This window comes from Vicugna pacos, chromosome 20 (genome assembly GCF_048564905.1).
Source record: "Vicugna pacos chromosome 20, VicPac4, whole genome shotgun sequence".
NCBI classification, from domain to species: Eukaryota; Metazoa; Chordata; class Mammalia; order Artiodactyla; family Camelidae; genus Vicugna; species Vicugna pacos.
Window position 1 is genome coordinate 1635762 of NC_133006.1, and position 6795 is coordinate 1642556.

Below are 6795 nucleotides of genomic sequence, written 5' to 3' on the forward strand. Positions count from 1 at the left end.
TCGTCAACTCCAGAGATGGTGGCCTAGGAAGCAGGGACCATGGGTGAAGTGAGGGGACACTCAGAGAAGAGAGAGAGATGAGTCTTCTGGGTGTAGGGGGAAGAGAGGCCCCAGGACAAAGGAGCACAGGGGCACAGTGATGAGGATGGACTGGCTCTGTTGTGACACTGCAGGAATGGCTGGATCTTTGTCCTGAGGGCTTAGTTTGGGGGGGCTACTGGCCTCATGAGGGCCCCCCTCTCAGCAGCCTGGACAGATGCTCCCGCTCCTGATAGCTCTGTGGCCACCACTGTTCCCGGAAGGGCTCTGCCTCCATCTTCTATCAGACATTCCTGCCCAGTCCCCGACTGCCAGTGAGGGAGCCTGGGCCTCAAAGCCGTTTGCCGTGGAGGGACACAGGCTCCTTGGAGAAGCAGGCTGATCTTATTTTTCTCCGTAACCCACGGCCTAGCAAAGCGCCAGCCTATGGGTGGGCCATTCAGGGGCTCGGATACTTCTTAAATTAACTCAAAGCAGTAGAATAGCAGAGCTGGAGGAAGTGACCACTGAGCTCACAGAGTTCACTGCCCACACCCCCATTCTACAGATGAAGAAACAGAGGCCAAGCAGCCAAGGTCATGCTGCTCTTTAATGCTGGCCTCTGTTGGGCATACCAAGTGATGAGCTGCACTGAAGGGCCTGAGAGGGGGCTCTGGGGTCAGACAGCTTGGGTTCAAGTCCCACCCCTGCCATTTACTAGCTGTGTGATTAATGACTGTCCTTCCTGTAAAGTGCCACCTCATTTGTTTGTCATGAACACAGAGTTCCTTGAACAGCAGGACAGAATTCTTTAAAGGTTTGCTGTTGCTTTTGTTACTATTATCACCAAGTGAACCCTGAAATGAAGAACAAAGACAGCAAGATTTTTTATTTTAAAAGATTTTAAAATACGATGATGACTGTTTGATTTAATCTATTCAAGTTTGCATTTGACCATTATTAACAACTGCACAATGGATGACTTTTGAGGAAATGTTACTTCATGTCTTTAATTCTCACTAACTACACAGGCTATTCAACAGGAAGCAATTTTTTTTCCAGGAAGAGGGACAAAAAGTTAACAATATCTCTGTACCTCTCGGTTCCCAGTGAGTTGGTTGTGATCTGTCAACCCAACTTTGGGGAAATGCCCTCTCCTCCTGGGCTCGCTGCACTGCCACGTGGCCTCCAGGGGGCGATTTACCCCCACACGAATCCAGTATCTTGGTTCATATCTTTGCTTCAGATCCCTCAAGGACTGCCCATGCACCAGGGCCCCATCTGCCCCGCCAGTCTCACCTGCTGGCCTCCAGGAAACTATCCTGGGTCTCAACCATCCTCTGTTCCTATGCCCACCCCACTACTCTTCATTTTGTCCTTCAAGTGTGGGCTCCTGTGGCTTGCCACCAAGCAGGGGTCTCCCAGTCCTCCACCTTGGGGAACTGCATCGTCCTGCACAGTGCCTAGCGAAACTGTGTGGAGGCCGGAAGAATACAGAACAACAGGTGCTCAGAGGGGCTGCCTTTCCCACTGCAGGGGCCCTGGAGAGCTTTCTCCCAGCTGGTTATTCACAGGCGCTGAAGCTGTGGAATCTCGATCTTACCAATTTAAAGGGCATCATCACTAATTACAAAAGAAATCATTTTTTCAGTAGCAAAAGGAGAAAAGACTTTGTGCCCCATGCCCCCATCTTTCTTCCTCCGCCTTCAGAGGTGATTCTCACTCTCTGGGCAAGGGTAGAAAGCAACAAACAGAATATTATTTTTCAATGATTCTTCTTTCCCACTCTGAAGATTGCATCCCAAGACTGATGAAGGCTAGGATGGTTTGGCTTCCCTGTACTGAGTATTCAGAGGCTCAGGGTGGAGGGGGTTAGGGAGATAATTCAGCATTATGGAACCAAACAGAGACATTAAAAGGTTCTACTCTAAACAGAAAGGAAGCAGGATGCTATAGAAATGGGAAAACCATCATTGGAAATGAAATAACGAGTTACAATACAATAAACATGAAGATGTAAAAAAGAAAAAGTATATCAAAATACAAAAAGGTGGGAAAGGGAGATGGTAGCAAGAAAAGATAGATTTTTTCTCTTTCTTTTTCCTTTTTCTCATTATTCTTAGGATGTGTTGGAGCCTACGTGATTATCAGTCTAAAGGAAATAGATATGATAATGGGTTGATATACTTGAAAAATAGGGTAACCACAAATCGAAAGCATATAATAGAGTTGAAAAAAAAAAACCAAAAAAGAAACAAACTCTAAATGGCTTAAAGACTTAAACATTAGACAAGACGCTAAAAAACTCTCAGAAGAAAACATAGGCAAAACATTATTTGACATATATCTCAGCAGTGTTTTCCTAGGGCAATCCACCCAAGCAACAGAAAATAAAAGCCAAAATAAACAAATGGGACCTAGTTACACCTATCAGCTATTTCAAAGCAATAGAAACCATAAGCAAAATGAAAAGACAACCTATGGAATGTGAGAAAATATTTGCAAAAGATGAGACTGAACATGGCTTAACTTGTAGACTATAAAAATAGTTCATACAACTTAATAAGAAAAAAAAATAAACAACCCAATCCAAAAATGGGCAGAACAACTAAACAAGCAATTCTCCAATGAAGATATACAAATGGCCAATAGGCATATGAAAAAAAGGCACAATATCGCTAATTATCTTAGAAATGCAAATCAAAACTACAATAAGTTATCATCTCACACTACTCAGAATGGCCACCATTCAAACATCCACTCACCATAGATGCTGGAGAGGCTTGGAGAAAAGGGAACCCTCCTACATTATTGCTGGGAATGTAGTTTGGTGAAGCCAATGTGGAAAACAATATGGAGATACCACAAAAGACTAAAAAAAGACATCATTTGATCCAGCAATCCCACTCCTGGGCATATATCCAGAGGGAACCTTAATTTCAAAATATACCTGCACCCCAATGTTCACAGCAGCATTGTTTTCAATGACCAAGACATAGAAGCAACCTAAACACCCACTGACAAATGACTGGATAAAGATGTAGTATTTAGATATAAAAGAATATTACACAGTTGTAACAAAGAAGGAAATAATGCCATTTACAGCAACATGGATGGACTTGGAGATTATCACACTAAAGTGAAATAACTCAGACAGAGAAAGACAAGTAACATATGATACCACTTATATGTGGAATTTTTAAAAAAGATACAAATAAACTTATTTACCAAACAAAAACAGACTCACAGACTTAGGAAACAAACTTAGGAGTTTGGGATTAACAATTACAAACTACTATATGTAAAACAGACAAACAGCAAGGATTCACTGTAGAACACAGGGGAAAATGTTCAGTATCTTGCAACCTATAATGGAAAAGAACCTGAAAAAGAATAGACTATGTATATGTACAACTGAATCACTATGCTGTATACCTGAAACTAACAAAACAGCTGTATATCTGAAACTAACTAAACATTGTAAATCAACCACATTTCAATTAAAAAAAAGATAAGCTCTAAATAGCTGTATTCAAAGAAAATCTTCAAATCTTACCTCCTACAAAAAGTAAAATGGGAAGCTTGAGCAGGACCAAATTATACTGAATGAGAGGTTACATACCTTCTCCAGCACGTGGCCCATGGTACACATACATCGTGTTTTCCTTCAGGTAAGAATGGCCCTTACTGCCCAGGGAGCGAGTCCTGCTGGGACAAGGCCTCTGTGGCAGTGGCCTCCTTGTCACCGCTCCATCTCACCAGAAGGCCAGGGTTTTCAGAGGGGAGGGAACACAGAGCTCATACACTTCAGATATATTTCCTGAGAAAAACTGTGGAAAGACCAAATTCACCTGCAGTGCAGGAAACATGAGCACGGCCCCTAAGCAGACTGACAAACCCGAAGCAAGACGGCCCGATGTTCACTTCGGAACCAGAACAAAAACCGTCTGGCCCCAGTTAAACGATCACCATCTCACCTGCAATGAACTGTTCGTACTCATTGTCAGGGATGTTTCTGTTGAGACTTGAGAGATCAAAAAAGTCAGACCAGGGAATCCGGACCTGGTGGATGTCCAGGCTCTGCTAATGGTAGAGGCGGCCCCAAGGGGGTATCACCAGCACCGACTCTTCCATTTTCAGCAGGGTCTTCAGGAGGAAGGCGATGTGGATACAGACGCCCCTACGGAGGCTGAAGCCCTCCGGAGGGTTGACATAACACAGAAGGTACCTGGCAGGGAGCAAAGGAGAGCGGGTCTTCAGAGCCAGGTCTCTGCACAGGAATCCCGGCTTAGATAGAACAGATACAATGGGAATCTCTGCACAGCACATGGCCTAGACTCAAGACACGTTCAGCAGCTTCTGGTTTGTATAGTGGAGGCACTGCCCACCGATCTCTGTGTGGCCAATTATTTCGAGTCCGGGAGCACATGCAGAAGACATCTTGGCATCTGTCTATCAACGCTAAGCACCTGACTAGTACCTGAGCACCCGTTCTCCAGGGAATCTCAAACTTCTTGGCCTAAAGACCCCTGTACACTCTTAAATACTGAGGACTTCAAAAGGCTGCTGTTTATGTGGGTTAAATCTATCAATAGTTCCTGTGTTAGAAGTTAAATAAGAACTTTAAAAAATGCTTATGAGTTCACTTAAAAATAATAACAACCTACTACATGATACCATTAATACTCTTAAGCAAAAAATAAGTATATTTTTCTAAACAAAAATCATTAATGAGAGGAATAGCAGTGATTTTAATTTCTGAGAATCTCTTTTGGACTGGTGAGAGCTTAATTCTATCTGCCTCTACATTACCTGTTTTGTGATATCACAGACTAGGTTTTCCCTGGAAAACCCCACAGGAAACTCGGGAGTGCAAGAGTGTGCAAAAGGCAGGTGACTTCCCGGCGTTCCTACGAAAATAGTCTTGCATCTCAGGGGCCTCGGACTCACTTTGATAACTGCTGCCCTACCCTAGGCGAGACTCTCCTACACAAGAGCCAGGCAAGTGTCCTGGCTTCTTTAATGAGTTACCGCAGCAACACCCCTCCCTTCTCTGTGTTAATGTTTCCCACAACCTCCATTACTGCAGATGAGGATGTAATCCTCAACTGAGGCCTCTAATCCCAGAAGACTACCAACCTTGAAAGGGAGGGCCCATCTACCATCTCTACACCCCGCACAGTCTATTTTGAGTCAAGCCCTAGATAACTGCTAATTGACACTGACCCTTGTCTTATTCCTGAGTTTTAGCGAAGGAGCCAACATCTGGATGGAACTGAAATTTCCCTGCTGATATACAAGGCTGATAAACCACCCTATTCCAACATCTGATTCTGGGGCTCTTCAAAACGCGGGTAAGGCCCCGCTTCATAAAAGACGGGTCCTCCACCTGCCCTTCCCAGGGGTTCTGGGAGGCCGCGGCCACGCAGGGCTACCCGGAGTCGCGGTCCAAGCCCCAGAGCCCGAGGGGGAGGAAAGCCGGAGGCTGTGCCCCAGCCCTGTCCCCCCCGCCCCAACCCGCTCCCCGGCACCACAGCCCTCCCCGGCCGCCACACCAACCCGGATCCCACCCCGGTCCATGTCCACTGGCCCCGCCAACGGCGCTGCCGTACGTTTACCGTCTGTGAGACGCCGCCCCAGAAAGGATGTCGGCCGCCGACTGACGCGGCCAGAACTAGTGGCCCGGCCAAGCAAGCCGCCATCCCCAGCAGCAAACACCGCCATGGTCCCGGGCAGCTGCACACTTCCGGAGCCCGCTGCCTGCCCCAGAAGCGCACGCCAGCCCGCGAGGAGCGCGGCGTCTTTATCCATGGCAACGCCGCGGGGCCCTCCCCTAGCGCTTGCGTCTGCGTCCTCCCGAGGTTAGACGTGCGAGAGCAGAACTTTCGGAGCCAATGGGAGCAAGGGCGCGGCCAGGACGGGGGTGGGGGGAGGCTTATGGGGCAGCTGGGTGGGGCCGGGGCGGGCGGGGCCGCGCGGAGGTCCTCAGCTGCAGGTGGCACCGGCCGGAGGCTGGGGCAATGCTGCCAACAGTGGGCGGGGCGGCGGGGTGGGGGCACCCTCACCTGTCCTTGTGCGGGGCTCAGCCAGGGCTCCGCGGCCTCCGCTTGCACCGGAAGTGGACCCAGGCTACCGGTGGGCAAGATAGAGGACTGAGCCCAGGCAGGCACGGCTGGCCAGGTAGGGCACCTGAAGTGCAGATCCGCCAGGCCGGCTGCCGGCCTTGAATACGCGCTGCTAGGCAGTTTCCAAGAAGACGGGATCTGTCCCAAGAGGGGAGGTAGGGCAGGGTGCCAGATGCCTGGTTGGGTGCGGTCTTACAGGAGAGCCACGTTGAGAGGGTGCAGAGCAGCCCCTGTGTTGGCGGGGCTAGGAATTTGGGGTATAGGGTGGGGATGATGTGTGCCATTCCCTGTGGTCTCCCAAAGAACTCGCACCCCCAAGCAAAGGACCCTGCTCCCTCCACCCTTCACTGCATCCCCTGCCTTCCCCAGCACCACCGCCCCTGCCCCCGGAGGGTCCCATGACCTCTCCCCACACCAGGCACCGTCCCTGTTACAGGTACTTATCTCCTGGTGGTTCCAGCCCAAGGGTGGGGGCTGTATCTGACCAGTTAGGATGCCTGGAGCCTTTGTATGAAACCTCAGACTATAATGCAGGCGTGCACAGAGGCCCCTCAAACAGGATTCCCTGCATTCCCTCCCCACCACGCACCCACAGCGCAGCTGCCACACCAGGCCAAGCCTGCTGGAGGACCGCTGTTCCCTCTCCACCTGT

General features: G+C 48.8%; 1 long non-coding RNA gene across 1 annotated transcript; it reads right to left on the minus strand.

The window, feature by feature from the left end:
• Positions 1-652: 652 nt before the first annotated feature.
• Positions 653-4246, minus strand: LOC140687561 (uncharacterized). Its single transcript, XR_012061946.1, has 3 exons — positions 3996-4246; positions 3641-3848; positions 653-875 (listed from the first exon to the last, which is right to left on the minus strand). It is a non-coding gene; the product is annotated as an uncharacterized lncRNA (long non-coding RNA).
• Between the last annotated feature and the right edge of the window lie 2549 nt (positions 4247-6795).